Source organism: Podarcis pityusensis, assembly GCF_964106645.2.
Source record: "Podarcis pityusensis genome assembly, chromosome: 4".
Lineage (NCBI taxonomy): Eukaryota > Metazoa > Chordata > Lepidosauria > Squamata > Lacertidae > Podarcis > Podarcis pityusensis.
This window is the reverse complement of record NC_138027.1, coordinates 27,875,254-27,891,920: the sequence shown is the minus strand read 5'-3', so window position 1 is coordinate 27,891,920 and position 16,667 is coordinate 27,875,254. Positions and strand designations below refer to the sequence as shown.

Sequence of the window (16,667 nt, the reverse complement as noted above, 5' to 3'; positions counted from 1 at the left end):
TTGACACCCCTGGCCTAAGCCCTAAAGTCATATCCTACACATATGACTTGTGACAACGCCTCCACTGAGTTGACCAATTTAATGCCTTAGGCTGCTTTCTCCCCCTAAGGTCTCCTGCAACCTCTTTAGGAAGTGAATCATAATTAAACCATTCTTATAATCATATAGGTAATATTGGGCTGGAGTGTTTCCCAGACCCATAAGCTGTTAGCCTGCCTGACAACAGGTCACTGCAACTGGATGGCAGTAGAACACCTGTGGCTTGGTATACTAAGGAAAGTCTGTTTGTTTTGCTACTCCCTGGCCAATGGAACAGTGAGCTATGCTTGCCGAAGTTCAAGCTCCAGCTGCTTGTCTCTTCATGTTCCTGTTTAAAATGTCATGCAGTTACATAATGTATGAAAAAGGAATTTGATACATAATGTTTGGAAGTTCCATTGCATAAGCACAGAACAAAAACACTCTATTACTTTGCCCTTCCTTTTTAAAAGAAGGGTTTTGGGGTGGTGTTTTTGATGGGGTGTGTGTGTTTTTTTGTTTTGGTTTTTTGGTGCAGTATAGATACCCATTAACCCATAAACAGCTGGCGTATTTCTCTCCCTCTCCATATAACAAGTCTGCTTTAATTTGTAAGGCAATTGTTCTTTTGTTGTACAGTACTTTGGGTTCTGAAAACGCTGGTTGAGCAAGAATGCAAGCTCTAGATGGCCTCTAGTGGACTGCTTTCGGAACTGTAGGAATCTTTGTTTAACCAGCAGTCATTTCTCCAACTGCTTCTCAGGTGTGGTTGCACAGATACTTTGGCTTCAGCTAATATTGTATTATGTGGATAATTTTCTTTGCGTTGCTGTTACTGAGTAAAAGAGAGCATCTTCTGATGCCCTAGGCGTCGTCCTTTATGCATTGCCAAGGAAGATGAAAGTCTGTGGCTGGGTTTAGCTAAATTAAACAGAACTGCGTCCCCTCCTTTACAAGCACCACTCAAAGGAAGGTGACCATCATTGCCAGCAACTGCCCTCAGGCATAGCTGTTGCCCTCCTTTCTAGGATCGGGGAGGAGGTTGGTTATAGCCTGATTATTTTGTACCATTGGCTCAACAGGCTAAGTCAAAGGTGGACAGCTCCCATCATCTCTGATTATTGGTTTTGCTGGCTGGGAGTTTAGTTCAACAGTATCTGAAGAGCCATAGATTCCCCAGCACTGGGAGACATTGTTTCCTAGAGGTGGGCAGAAGGTATGATAGGATAATATTGGTAGATCTTGGGATAATTTACCATAGATTATCAAGACTTTCTGACTGTCAAATATTTGATTTATTCACACATATGCAAGTACAGTAACACCTCAGGTTACATTGCCCTCGGGTAACGTAAACTTCAGGTTGCGAAAGTGGCAACCCCAGAAATGTTTCGCTGTGCGCGCATGCGCAGAAGCGGTCTACCGCTTCTCCTCGTGTTGTGAAAACCTCAGGATCCAGCTGGACCTCCGGAACGGATCCCGTTTGCAACCGGAGGTACCACTGTAGGGATTAAGTGGAAGCGAACCACATGTGCAGTCCTACCAAGCAGTAGATTTGCTATCCCACATCAGATTCCTAGAGAGAAAGATCTTTCTCTCTGGGAATCTGGCGTCAGTGGTGCCATCAGATCGGGGCTTTAGTGCCGAAGCCTGATTAAGCAGGAAGGCCCCACAAATCCCAACAGGGCTGCTTAGCCTCTTCTTCTACAAGAGAATACACCCTGCCTATCCATGGGTAGTCTCTCAGAAACATGCCCCAAACTCCACAAGCCAAAGAAATCAAACAAGAAGGGCAGAACAGGGGTGGCATTCACTCATAGACTACCTTCCAGGGACCACATGCCAGCAGTGGATGTGGTCACCCCACACTTTCTCACATGCACTTTTTCACACACATGGGGGAGGGGCATGCAAACAGGCCAATAGCGTGTGCACATGCACACACCAGCAGATCTGTGCAGATCAGCTGAGGAAGAGGGTTATCACTGCTTCTCCATTCATCAAATTATCTGATGAGCAGGGACTGAGTAATTTCAATCCCTGGCAGTGCCCTGGGCTCTACCTACCCCAGCAAAATGTCTCCAACTTTTTCCACTCTTTTTGCCTTTGCCACCAAAATCGATAGGGGTTTGGTGGGCAGGAGGTAGAAAAATTCCTTAAGGAGCTGAATCAGACATTCTAACTTACCCACCTCTGACTTAGGGCTGTGGCTCTAAAGGGTGTTCCTTCTCCTTCCCTAAACCTGAGGGGCTGTACCACCCGAGTTACACATACGTTATCAGAGTGTAATGGCAGCTGCTGCCATGATGGTTCACAAACTGCTTGTGGTGATGCTTGGTGGAAGCAGATGGCATGACAGAGCAGATGGCGCAGTCTCCTGTTACTCCCACATTGCCCCATCCTGGATCAGGCAACATTGGCATGAGAAGTAACGGCTTTGTTGGCTGTTAGGCTTTCATCCCCTCCTTGCAAAATGCATAATAGAGGGAAAAATGGGAAAGTCACTGAAGGAGGAATAGAATCAATAGATTATTGTGCATAGTATGTGTACTTTGGTTTGATGAAGCAACGCTTTTCAGGTAATAACATGAATAGTGAAAGAAAAGCAAATATTAATTCCCTAGGCCGGTAAAAGATCAAAGAGAGACCTAATTCCGCAAAAGCACAGTGACCTTTGTCTTTCTATAATAAAGCACACTGTGGCTGTATGCATAGTGAAACACATTCTGCAGCTGTAAAATAAATAACTTCCAGATTCATTTCTCCTTTGTTAGTACGAGCCTAGAAGTCACATTTATAGCACATGGAAGCTGGGAACTGTAGTTTACCCCTGGCAAAGCTAAAATTCCCAGCACATTTAACAAACTGCCATTTGCAGGATTCTTAAGGGGAAGCCATATGATTTAAACGTGTTTTAAAAGTATGGTATGGATATGCTATTGTCATGAGCCACATGAAAGTGGTTCCTACTCATACGCATACATCATGCTTTTTATTTTATTTAATAGTTTCTATTTGTGTATTTCAGAACTGAGGTCTTTGTCCTATTCCAGCATCTCCACTGTAAGCACATATAACTCCAATAACATCTACAGTACTGGTATTCAAACCCCTGGCCAGATCCTGCAAGCGAGAGCTATGTATGCAGTAAGTTCTGCATATGTTTAGCCTTGCTGGGTTTGCAACTGTGTAGATTCGGCGTTATCCATGTGAATCGTGGGGAGCTGTGGACCCTGGGGTCTCTTCCAACCCTCTATGATTCTGTGGATGTCTTGCTTTTATAATCTACGTGCCCTTGGTAATGAGGGCCAGTTTAAAACATCGTAGAGGGTTCCAATTCATGCGGGAAATCAGCATGAATAGAGGAGCTTCCCAGCTTCAGACCAGAAGGGATTGGCAGCGTGCCTTTACTCTCTCTTGTGAGCTTGCACGCAAGTGAATTGAACACTGAAATAGGGCTTGTCGTACTCTAAAATGCTTTCTTTCCCTCTTTGTAATGAGGCGCCTGCAAAATGTATTTGCAAAGCTCAACAAAGGGTGGTACTCAACTAAGCTTAACTCAAAGTAGACCTACTGAAATTAATGGACCTAACTTCGCCATGTTCATTAGTTTCAGTGGTCTACTTTGACAGTAGAACAGTCTCCCTTGGGAGGTTGTGGACTCTCCTTCCTTGGAGGCTTTTAAGCAGGGGTTGGATGGCCATCTGGCATGGATGCTTTAGATGCTTTAGATGAGATTTCTGCATTGCAGTGGGTTGGAAAAGATGAGCCTTGAGTCCCTTCCAGCTCTTAAGATTCTGAGATTCTATTTAGTTGAATACCACCCAAAGTCTTCAGCAGTCCTTCTGCCTTCAGCATCTTAGCACAAACAGAACTGGGGAAGCATTTTTGCTGTGCTTCTAGATCTGGGAATAGGCCTGGAATTGTTTTGCCTTCATTAGGAACCGTGTGGTTATTTTTCCGTCAGCCAGTTCTTTGCTGTGAATAAGGCATCACATCCCCTTGGAAGAACTGTTACAGCCACTGCACTTAAAACCTGAAGCATGAACTTCTTGGACATGGGCCTCAGCAGGAGAACAGTGACTTGCACTGGATGGAGTGTTAATTTCTCAGAATCGCACTGCTCGTGATAGCATAAAACTTGCATGCTGTATAATGGTCATTGTTTTCTACAGGGCCTCCTGGAAGGCAAGAAGGGTATTTGGGTTACTTTACTTGCTTGTATGGTTCCGTGGCTCTGGCTTCCCTCTGTTTTTCGCTGCTAAATCACATTAAGAGAAGCAAGAATGGGTGTGGGATCTTTAACAACTCCACTTAGTTCTGCCTTGCAAAGAAGTTGAACTTTTTCCACTTCAGCACAAGGTTTGGCATAAGAAGGAGGCTAAATCAAAGACACAGTTCTAACAAAGCCTGGCGTTTATTCTTGAGGGTGAACATATAGGACAGGGGTCTGCGACCTTTAAGACAAAAAGAGCCACTTGGACCCGTTTCCAAAGAAAAAAAAACTGGGAGCCGCAAAACCATTGCGACATTTAAAACAAATATAACACTGCATATATTGTTTCTTACCTTAATGCTATACATACAGGATCGTACAGCGCCCGCCACAGTGGGGAGTGTCGGGGCGCACAATGCGCCTCCTCCCCTCGCTAGTATCCGCCCCGGAGCCGTGGCAAAGGTGTAAAAGAGCCACATGCGGCTCCGGAGCCGCGGGTTGCAGACCCCTGATATAGGACATGTTTGCCATTGGCCTCTTTCAAACTAGTGGGAATATTTAGCTATGTATTAATACCATGAGGATAAGCGAAACAAAGTTTGTCTGTCTTTACTGAAGCCAGAGTCCGTGACATGCAGTTCCACACACCCATCAGTCTGCTGCACATGGAGGAATGACCACCTCATATTCACAGGGAGAAGTGTTTGTCTTGAAATAGCCTCTGTAGCAAAATATCCTCTCCAAATTTTACCAAGTTACCATGTACAGTGGTACCTCGCAAGACGAATGCCTCGCAAGATGGAAAACTCGCAAAACGAAAGGGTTTTTCGAGTTGCTTCGCAAGACGATTTTCCCTATGGGCTTGCTTCGCAAGACGGAAACGTCTTGCAAGTTTGTTTCCTTTTTCTTAAAACCGTTAATACAGTTGCGACTTGACTTAGAGGAGCAACTCATAGCACGCGGTGTGGTAGCCTTTTTTGAGGTTTTTGAAGATTTTGGTGATTTTTGAAGCTTTTCCAAAACTTTTCCGACACCGTGCTTCGCAAGACAAAAAAACCCGCAAGACGAAAAAACTCACTGAACGAATTAATTTCGTCTTGCGAGGCACCACTGTATTAAGATTATCAGTCAGGGAAGATTTCACGTTCATGTCCCATGCAGGTTCTGGAATTTTATATTTCATGAGGTAGCAACTGCTACACAGTTTGGAAAATAACTGAGTTTCCCACCATGTAAATAAAATGTTTTGCAAGCTGAAGAATAAGTGATTTGGCGGATAGCAAGCTAGTAGTGGAGCTCTGTGCTGTAACAATTCCTTCTGACTGGTTACACCAGCTGAAGTTCACAATCTAAATGTGCAACCCATTAACAGGCCTTTTCAGTGATGGCTCACCTCTTACAGAATGTTCTTCCCAAGGAAGCTACTTTAAGGTGCCAGGGGGGAAAGTTTCATTTCAGCCAGGCTTTTCACCTTTAGCTTAGAAAGTTTTAGATATCATGGCCTTCTTTAGTGGATGGGATATGTTAGATAACATTTTATGTATGTGATTGGGGGGGGAGGCTTTTATTCTATTTTTGTTTTATGTTAGTTTAAATTTATGTATTATATTGTAAGTCATTTTGAGTTTACTTTTTGTAAATGAAAAAGCAACCAATAAGTGTAAATAATAAGAAATCTGTGCAGTTTGAAGTATCACAATCCTGTGTTTATAAAGCACTTTGTATCCTAAAAGTAATTAATAAATCATTAATAATTCAAGCAGCATCTGAGAACCAAGCAAAACTCTCTCTGGAAACTCCCATCCCTGCCTAGTCCAGACTTAGCAGCAATGAATCACATTTTAAGTCCATACGCTTGGCTTAAAAAAATAATTCCATTTGCCCATAAAGATGTTTCCAGGACCAGCCTTAAATAACCTGATGTCCTCCTGATGTTCGGTGACTACAGATTCTTTTGGCACTTGGAGGGTAGCAAATTGATGAAGGCTGCCCTGGATCACAATTCAGGCTTTTTCAGTATCTGGCTTGTTGCCCGTTAATAATTGTCACAAGGCCAGTCACGGGTTCAATGTTGTATTAAGAGAAAGTTGTTCTGCAACAAGTTGTCTTGCTGAATAAAACACTGGGCTGCACCTTACATCATTGCTTAGGGCTGTTTTCCATGTTACTTTTCTGTATTGCGTACGGTTAAAACACATGTGAGAAGGCATCCAGAAAATGGGCATGCTTGTTTGTAAAGAGAGAATTGTCCAAGTCTGAAAATATGTGTTTGGCATACGAACTGCCTTACAGGGTGCTGCCGTTTTCCTAGCCGTGCTGGTGAGACCTTATAACTGGAGGTTCGAGGGACTGAACTCAGGACTGGGTGCGAAGCATGTGCTGTGCCTCACAACTGCAGCATACACCTCCAACATGCTACATGCTTGTGTCTGATTCTGCACAGAAGAGATCATAGTTCAGGGTTACCAAACTGTCTTGCATGTATAAGGTCCAATCGTAGTCATGTGCCCTACTTTACCCATGTCAGCCTTATTGAAAGGCTATTTGAGGACAGTCCCACATTTGAAAGTCCATGTGGTTAAATTCCAGTTGAAGCAAGGGCCTTGAGGGTGTCCATCAATAGTTAAGACCTCTAGAGGACATCAAGCAGTTACAAAGGTCACCTGGGCACAGTCTTGCCCACTATGATAATGTCTATATCTACGGTGTATATATAACATTTCAATTTAAATTATTTTAATTATTTCTAAAGTTTCATCTATACATATAAACTAGAGCAAGGTTTCCCAGACTTGGGTCTCCAGCTGTTTTTGGACTACCATTCCCATCATCCCTGACCACTGGTCCTGCTGGCTAGGGATGATGGGATTTGTAGTCCAAAAAGCAGCTGGAGACCCAAGTCTGGGAAACCCTCAACTAGTGTATGCACATGTTATGAAAATTTGTTCTCTTTGCCCTCTTCCTTTCTTTTTTGGTGATGTGTAAGTGACCTCTCTAGTCCCTCTCAATTTAAGCACTAGAATCCGCAAGGATAAGGATTTTGGGTAGCAGGTCTTAGGGGGCCAGGTCTTGATCCTTGGAAGACTGGGCTAGATGGATCGGTGTTGTCCCTACTTCCACATATTTCATGGATGAGCAGCTCATCAGGATGGTTTGCAGAGCAGTTTTGGAAAATAAACATCGTGAGACAGCTTACTCAGCTATTTCCTGTGACTCCTACAGACTTTGCACAACTGTGATCGTAACAAAGGAAGTGATCTTCCAACTCAAGTGCTGGCAGACAGAGTAAATGTGGGTTCAAATTAGCAGCAATTACTCTTACTATTTAATATAATTTATTTTCAGCTATAGCACCTTTCCACAAACATTCAGGGTAGTTTACAATAAAAAAAACCAAAAATACAAAAAAAAAAATCTGTAAAACTACAGAGCAAACTAAAATTGACTTTTAAAACTCTAAATAGGAGTGGTAGCTTAAAGTTTTTATCCTACAATATCCTACTGGAATAAATTATCTTCACTGTCCCTAAAAGCAAGTAGCACTAGAGCAGGCATCCCCAACCTTCGGCCCTCCAGATGTTTTGGACTACAATTCCCATCATCCCTGACCACTGGTCCTGTTAGCTAGGGATCATGGGAGTTGTAGGCCAAAACATCTGGAGGGGCCGCAGGTTGGGGATGCCAGCACTAGAGCCAGGTGGACCTCCCTTGAATGGCTGTTCCAGATCTTTGGCACCACAGCTGAAAAGGCCATGTCTCAAATGCTCATCCACCATGTTTTAACAGCAGGAGAAACTGAAGCAGTGTCTCCAAAGATGAGCAAAGTTGCCAAGCATTTCTCAAGATGTTTTAGTCCTAGACCATTTGGTGCTTTAAAGGTCGAAACCAGTACAGTGGTACCTCAGGTTACAAGCGCTTCAGGTTACAGACGCTTCAGGTTACAGACTCTGCTAACCCAGAAATAGTACCTCAGGTTAAGAACTTTGCTTCAGGATGAGAACAGAAATCTTGTGGCAGTGGCAGCAGCGGGAGGCCCCATTAGCTAAAGTGGTACCTCAGGTTAAGAATGGACCTCTGGAACGAATTAAGTTCTTAACCAGAGGTATCACTGTACCTTCAATTAAGTCCAAAAACAATATGGAAAACCAGGGAAGCTGTATAAGATTGCTGTATTGTGATATGATCAAATGGCTCTGGTCAGAACTCTGGCAACTATGTTTTGAACCAATTTTTTTTTTTTTAATGATATTTATTGAGAGGGGAAAAAAGAAAGAAAAAAAGAAAAAAAAATTTTAAAGTTACAAAAGAAAAACAAAGTAGAAAGAGAGAAAAACAAACCACCTCCAACCATACATATACAAATTCAAAATAAGGAAGAAAAAAACAAAAATACACCACAAACATTTAAGAACATTTAAAAACAAATCCATTATTCTCAACTCCTCAACTGTCATTACCCTCTTTCCTTGACCTCCTCCTCCTCCCCTTCCTTGTATCCTGCTTGTTAATTGTCACAGCAAATCCTTTCCATATTTCATAATATTCTGTCGTTACATTACCTTAAACTATTTTAATCTTACTATAAAAAAACAACCTTGAGACTTAAAACTTAAATCTTATTTTTACCAACTTCTCATAACCATAATATTCTTGCATAATTCTTTAAACATTTTTACTAAAGCCAAGTAATTTCATTCCAACATTTTTCTAACATTCATCAATTTTATAAAACAGTCCTAGTAGTGAAAAAAAGAAATAAAAACAAATCCAGTCTTCATCCAGCGTCCCTTCCTCCTGGTCCAGGGTTTTGTCAGTCCTTATTATCTCATCAATCTGGTGCATTAACCTGGTAATCTTATATCCGAGGCCCTTAAGTCCCTTCCATGTCCCTTCCGCAGCTCTTCTTCATATTTATAGCTGTATTTTCCTTTGTCTCCTGCTCCTTTCACTCGTGGGAACTCCAGCTTAGCAGTATTTTTGACCCTTCTCGACAGATCAGCCCCTTTTCCATAATCGACACTAAATTCCATGTGGTATTTAAAAACATGTTTCAGAATCCCTCCAAAATTAAGAGCCCTCACAATCCCAAACATCTCACGGCCCATTGCCAGACTTGAAAAGTCCACTTTCATAGGAGGGTCTATCCAACCCCCCATTTCCAAACCAAACCAAACTTTTTCTTTCCAAATCTGGCTTTTTCCAAGTTCATTTGTCAAATCCAAAAGCTCATATTCCTGTAGGGCCTGTTCTGTCAAGACACACTCCTGATTTAATTCCTGGGTGGGCTCCACATATTTTCCCACTGCCTGTTCAAAATTTCCCACTGCCTGTTCAAAATTTCCCACTGCCTGTTCAAAATTTCTAATCGAATCAGCCATCAAATTCGTCTTCTCATGTAACTGTTCCAGTAGGGCATTTGTTTTATAGAAAGCACACAACAGAGCTTCTGAATACATTGTCCTGAAGGTCAGATATCTATTCCCACGATTGTAATCTGTAACAGATGCCAGCTCCCAGGAGTTGGTTACAGTTTCACAGTCTCCCTCTAGGGGGAAAACTTCTGTTTAATCTTACTTTTAAAGACAAGTCTAGCAACAGAGTTTCCTTTTTTCAGATATTTTGTCAGTATTTGTTCCTTTAAGGTGCGAAAGGAGACAATGGAATCACTATGTTCCTCTTCTTTTAGCTATCTGTCAAAAGCGCTTATTTCTGGTCGATGAGCTTCAAACGTCAGTCCTGACACCCCGCTCCAGGATCAGGACGGTGGAAAGTTACTTTACTTTAAACTCACTTCTGCAGGTTTAAACAGTCCAGAAAAGATCCCCCTTCTTCTCCTGCTGCCGAAGGGGGGTTCAACAATTTTAAATGATGAAAGCCAATCCTTTAGAGGCGATTTTCTGAGCTCTAGTTTACGTTGTCTTTGCTTTATTCTGTCTACAAAGAAACGGAAGGCTGACTTCCTGTTTAGACCTTCCCATTTCAGTACCAAATTGAAGTAAAATTTTTAAGTCCAATTCCTTTCTGCTCGCAAGTCCTTATTTAAAGTCCAATTGTTCAAAGTTTAAGTACTCATGGGTGCTTATTTTAGAAGCCAATTTGTCCCAGGAAAAAGGCAGCGCTCTCCGGCAACAGCTGTGCGGCTTCGCTCCACGGAAATAGCAGTTGACTCACAGCACCGCGCCACTTCCCCCTCTTCGCTTCGGAGCCCATTAGTGGGTTCCTTTGCGGGTTGGGGGGGCGCTAAGGGTGCCCGCCAAGTCCCATGGTCACAGGCTTAATCCGCCTGTGATTTTTAAAAGGGTCCCCGCTTCGCCGTAGCGGAGAAGACCCGTTTCACGCGGAGCTAGTCCCTCCAATTCATAGGGAGTCCGCCATTGCCGATGGCGATACCCCGGAAGTCCTATGTTTTGAACCAATTGAAGTTTCCAGAGCGTCTTCAAGGGCACTCTCACACATCACATGTGTCGAATCTAGCAGTGGCTTAATGACTGAGACAAAGACCGATTTCTATTTTTAAAAGGTGTCATTGGCATATTAGACAAAGAGGGTGAAAAGCACTCCTAGCAACCACTGCCACCTTGCAGGGCCAGATCGCAAGAGCATTTCCAAACTGATAGCCAGCTGCCCAGAGGAATTCAGGTTGCATTCACCAGAATAATAACCCCATCCTGTGTGAATTAAGCTTCAGCTTGTTCACCGTCATGACATCAACCAGTGCCAAAATGCAACCAGTTTAGGACTTCCCCAGCTTCACCGGGATTAGAAGACAGAAATGAGAGGTAGAGCTGAGTGTGATTTGCATAGTGACCTAGACCGCTGGTGGTATGCATTTTTTAAAGGACTGCTTAGTATAAACTGTGCAGTGTGTTTTGCTTCACACTGGCATTAGGATAGGGAAGTATTGTATTACATTGACATAGCTCTTCGGGCTTGAAGGTCACAGCTCTCTTGTCATGAGTTCTCCGTATTATTGATTTGACTGTGCGGTTGACTTTCATGTGCACCTCATTAAGATGAGTAATTGTTTTCCAAGTTGCAAGTGGAGGTGCAGGTCTCTTCATGGTATAATTGCATGATTTACCCTGAGCAGCCAGTGGTAAGAGAAATGTTTTACAGAAGATCCAGCTGTGAGTTTTCATTTCTTCAGGAACAGGAGGAGGCGGGACTAGAAACCAACCTAAAGCCAGGCAGGGCATTGATCAGACCAGAAATGATGTAGAGAGCACACACAGCCCTGCAGACAGCCTCGTGGAAATATTAACTGGCAGAGATAACCAAGAGGAAATGCTCAGTGGCAGAGTGAAACCATCTGTCAGATTCCGAACAGTTCTTCTCAATAAGCAGAAAATGAAATCGAGAAGGGATTGTGTTTAACGGAACAGCGGAGCCTTGGGATATTTGTACACAAAGTAAGTTTTCATCCTCCAGTAATTATGTGTTTATTAGTACGATAACTAATGCCATTTGAAGTGCTCTTCAGTTTGGAAAGGGGGGAAAACGAGCTTATCTTCTCTGCACTCCCTCTGTACTTTAAAGGTTTTAAATATACATTAGACATGCGACCAAGTTTATCACGAAGTTGCTTATTTAAAACAATTTGCAAACAAGCTTTTGAATTGCTCATATTGCATGTTGTAGAGTGGTTTTGATGATCTTGTTTGAGAGGCACCTTCTCTGTGTTAAAGACTTATTTTAGAATCAGTCATACTGGCAGTACTGATTAGGAGCACGCCTGGTATATAAGTAATGAAAGGGGAGCATATAATCTGTCTTTGGGGGGTTGAGAAAAATTGTATGCTTATCCCATATTTATCCTGAGATAAGCAAGAAGAAACTACAAACAGTATATCAAAACAAATCCTATCCTTTCTGAGATTATTGATAATATGGCCATTAAGAAGAATGTCTCTAGTGAGTTTTGAAAAGAATAAATGTATGTGGTCCAAAAGTATCTTCAAAGTTTATGTGCATCCAGTCTTCGAAAGACCTCATGCTTTTCTATATTTTACTTATTTAAAATATTTTATTATGCATTTCAACAAGGTTTTCAGTGTGATTGGTTTTATATTTTCATAAGTGAAACTATGGCATGTCAGTTGCAAGAACTGTGTACCAATTTATTTGGCGGGTCTTGGTGGGTGCCAGCCACCTAATTTCTAATGGCTTGAGATGGAGGTGATAATAAGCAGAAGGTGCTTTCAATTACCCTATGGAAGACCCTAGAAATTGGTTTTATTTGGCACCAAACAATCCTGCTACAGTTTTGTACAGCAACGACACTTTTGTTGTGGTAGGTTTTATGCGCTATCTGCTCTCGGCCAGAAGTGGAAGCTTTAGTTGTAAACTCTCTTTTTTTATATAAAACAACAACAACACACACACACACACACACACACACACACACACTCACACTCTCTCTCTCTCAATGTTATGGCCCAATATGGATGACAAAACATTGTAGCATGTGTGGGAAAATGGCTGCAGTCCAATGTCTGGAATCATTTATCTTCTGGTAGAGTTTGGGAGATGACTGTTTTTATGCATTTTACAGAACTCCCCGCTGATTGATGTCATTTGCTTAGGGGGGAGGATGCCCTGTTGTTGCGAACAGGGACGAATGGGGGGGAGGGGGAGTATCACACTCTTGGTACTATTTAACTATCAAACAATAATAGTAGGAGCAGAGTGGGTTGCATCCTGTCCAGTGTCCCTGATGCACTTCTTTTTTAAAGCTTTTAGCACATTTATGTTTAGTTTTTGACAGTCACATAGATCTATCTGATCGCTTCTTAAACATAAAACCCTTCTCTTTTTCAGCTTTGGGAACTGCTGAGCCAAGGATAGGGGTTCCCATCTTTTTCACTTAAAGGGTTTCCCTAGAATTGCTGCTGATTTTATTGTCGAGATTGGTGGGGAACAGAAACGATGGTGCGTTCATGCAGTTTATGTTCGCTGTGTCTTAGCACTTGTCCTTTGCCCGCCAAGACATTTCCATTCATTTTGCCAGGATTTAGTAAAGAGGTTGCATCATAATCATAATGTGGTTGCCACACATCTAAATCCCATGATAGTTTGGCTGTGTGCTACATGCAGTCCTTAAAATTACTAGAGTTTATATGTGTGGTGTTGTTGTTTTTAATGGTTCGGCAGGGGCTTTAGGCTTTTGACACATTAGTTTTACTCAAGTGGAGTCTAAGGCTGACTACACACTATACTCTGTGTACAGAGCATGCCCACTTCTGGTTTGGGAAGTGGCGTACAAACGCTGGCCACAAAAATCTTATCTTGTGGCTAACTTGAGGTCTATCTACCTTTGTTGTTTCTTAGGAAATGATGCGTTTTGATGCTTTTCACCTTCAGTCCTAATTGAGAAAAAGGATAGCCTAGCTACACTGCAAGCCCAAGAAAGCAGGCTGATAAAACCATTTTCTCTATCTTCCTGTCAGCATGCTTTTGATACTGTGCATGCCTCGAAATCATTTGTTCCCTTCTCCTAGCCCCCTCACTTGGCTATCCGTGTCATACGTTGAAACTGATATTTGCTGTACACCACCTATTTCCTCCAATCTTGACTTTGACGTCATTGGCATCAGATTGCAGGGTGGTGAATGAATGGGCTCTGTGTGGTACATGCATATGTGTTTGCTAATTAGATGGGCTGTTTCTGTATTCAGAGCCCCCTTTCCAAGACAAAAGGTCGGATTGATTTATTTTCCATTTTTGACTGGAAGTCACTTCATGGGAAAGCCACTAACAAGAGAAGGTACAAAGGGCATTTTGCACAGCTAAGTTAGCAAGGCAGAAATGCAAGGGAAAGAGGAATAATGGAACATTGCTTTGCTCCATCCTAGATTGTTGTCATTGAGGCTTTCAGACGGGAAAGAGAATCTCACCACATACAAACCCCATCTGTTTGTTTCTTCAAGAAGGTTCTCCTAACTATAATACTTTGTTCGCCTTTCACATATTTCCGCTGCTCTGGAAAAGAAGCTGCAGCTATCTCAAGTAGAATTAGCCCACAACTATTTTATTTTAATCCTAGGTTGCTAAGCAGAAGTGCACAGGCTTCGTGTCCTTCTAGCCTTTCTTATCAGGTGAACAATTATCAGGCAAAGGCTGGAATGTTATTTTAAAATATTGTAAGCTGTAACTGTAATGTAAACTTTTTAGTCATATGCAATCTTCCATTTAATCATTTCCGGTGTGAAAGACAAAACTCTGGCAAAGACCTCTCATAAAGTTTGCCACTACGTATCTTAGGGCTATACATTTTTTCCACTGGACTTTTATTTTTTACATTAACTTGTAAAGAAGGCTGATCGCCAAAGAATTGATGCTTTTGAATTATGGTGCTGGAGGAGACTCTTGAGAGTCCCATGGACTGCAAGAAGATCAAACCTCTCCATTCTTAAGGAAATCAGCTCTGAGTGCTCACTGGAAAGACAGATCGTGAAGCTGAGGCTCCAGTACTTTGGCCACCTCATGAGAAGAGAAGACTCCCTGGAAAAGACCCTGATGTTGGGAAAGATTGAGGGCACAAGGAGAAGGGGACGACAGAGGGCAAGATGGTTGGACAGTGTTCTCGAATCTACAAACATGAGTCTGACCAAACTGCGGGAGGCAGTGGAAGACAGGAGTGCCTGGCGTGCTCTGGTCCATGGGGTCATGAAGAGTCGGACACGACTAAACGACTAAACAACAAACTTGTAAATTTAATTCCATAAAAGAGATCGTCCCTGTTGACCCTATGAAATATCAATTAACGTTGATATACCAATCTTTAGTAGTTGAAATAAGCTGACGAGTAGTGAAAAAACACACAGTGGATCCCATTGCTACATCCTCCCCATTAACCCCAAGCAGCGAGAAGTTTCAGGGTCAGTGCTTACCTGAGTCTGACTTCCTTTTGAAGGAGAGAAGCCCGGAGACTTACAGTGATTTTCAATATTTGGATGTATTTTCAAAAATACAAGCTGAGTGTAGATGGATACATATACCTTAAGCATTTTATAGGCAGTGATTGCTTTGCTGAAGGCCCCCCCCCGAGAAGCAGCTTGGCACCCCTAAAGGTGTCTCTCCCCACTTCAACTCTCAGTTCAGCTATCTCTGCCCCTTTGTGTGTCCCTGTCTTCTTCTTCTAATTTCTTTGTAACAATATATAGTGTATGTATAGCCAAGCACCTCAGTATAATGATATGAAGTGGCTAGTTTCCACGTCCAGATTTATTCTATAAGGGCTTAATAGGCTGCTGTCATTCATTTAAGGGAATCTTAAGGACCTGGAATAGCTTTCTGGAAGTCTGGAGGCCCTCAGAGTCCAGACATTCAGCTACAACTTCCATCATGCCTGGACCTGGGCCATGTTTGCTAAGGCTGATGGGAGTCATAGTTCAGCAACAGCTGGTGGTCTGATGGTCCTCTACTCCTGATCTAACATTGCTAACTCTGATTGGTGCAGCTGTCAGATGTTCTCAGGCAGAGATCTTTCCCCCAGCTGTATGACTTGGACCTTCTACATACCAGGCATCTTCTCTCTCTCTCTCAGAGTTGTGGCTCATCCCCATCTCCCCCTAAGTGATGCTCAAAGATGTATACACTTGAAATTGTATTGTCCAGATAGGCAGCAACACAACAGATGATCTCTTTAGCTCAATCTGAGTGTCTGAATATACAGTATGCAGTTCTATAAGCAAATTGCATGAATTATTCATTTTGACAAACAGATGTTTTCATGAGTAGGCTCTCTTGGGAATCGCACCGGTGTATATAAAATGTTATAACTAGCTCTTGTGGGAAAGGGAAAGGGAAGCAGTTTTTTATGTCTGGTATGGAGAACACTTGTTTGGAACATAGCCTTCTATAGCCCTCATCCTAGTTGCTTCTTGGATGAAGAATAGTGAAGTCAGTCCACTACCTTTTAAATGGTTTACAAATTTCTATAAAAGACCAGATCAGTATTTTGTGGAAATATCTTGGCAATCCCACCACCCTTTTAGTTGACTCAGCCAACAGCCGCTCATTGTACTTCTTTAAGCTTCCTGGCAACACTGCCCTACAGAACCATAGATTTTTGGGTTCATAATGATATGGATGAGTTCAGTAAGTCTGACTATAAAATCTGGAGCAAGTCCCCTCCTCATTATAGCTAAACATATTAACCATTTATACCAGAGTAATTTGAGATTGCTCAGTGTTTGAAGATCACAGGCTAAGACTGCAGTCTTATGTATTATTTGCTCACAATATGTTTTTGTGGCACTCATTTCAGCTGCCCGCGCAGCAAAATTCTAAGCATGTTCTCTCAGAAACAAATTCCCCTATGTTCAGTGACTATACTTCCTACTAACTTTTTGGGGTTGCTGCCTTTAAGCTTAAGCCCATAGGTCTAGCCCTAAGCTGCTTTTCCGTGTGTCATGTTCCAAGTTATTTCAAG

General features: G+C 42.3%; 1 protein-coding gene across 4 annotated transcripts in view; it reads left to right on the top strand.

Annotated features, from left to right (window-relative positions):
- Nucleotides 1–16,667, top strand: part of STARD13 (StAR related lipid transfer domain containing 13) — a 247,400-nt gene that overhangs the window by 170,428 nt on the left and 60,305 nt on the right. Inside the window, exon 1 of one of the 4 annotated variants that reach the window (XM_081004070.1) lies at nt 11,250–11,643. The exons of the other annotated variants lie outside the window; for them this stretch is intronic. The gene's annotated coding sequence lies outside the window, so the exon portion shown is untranslated. Of the gene's footprint in view, nt 1–11,249; nt 11,644–16,667 lie in introns of those variants that run through there. 4 annotated transcript variants of the gene reach the window in all.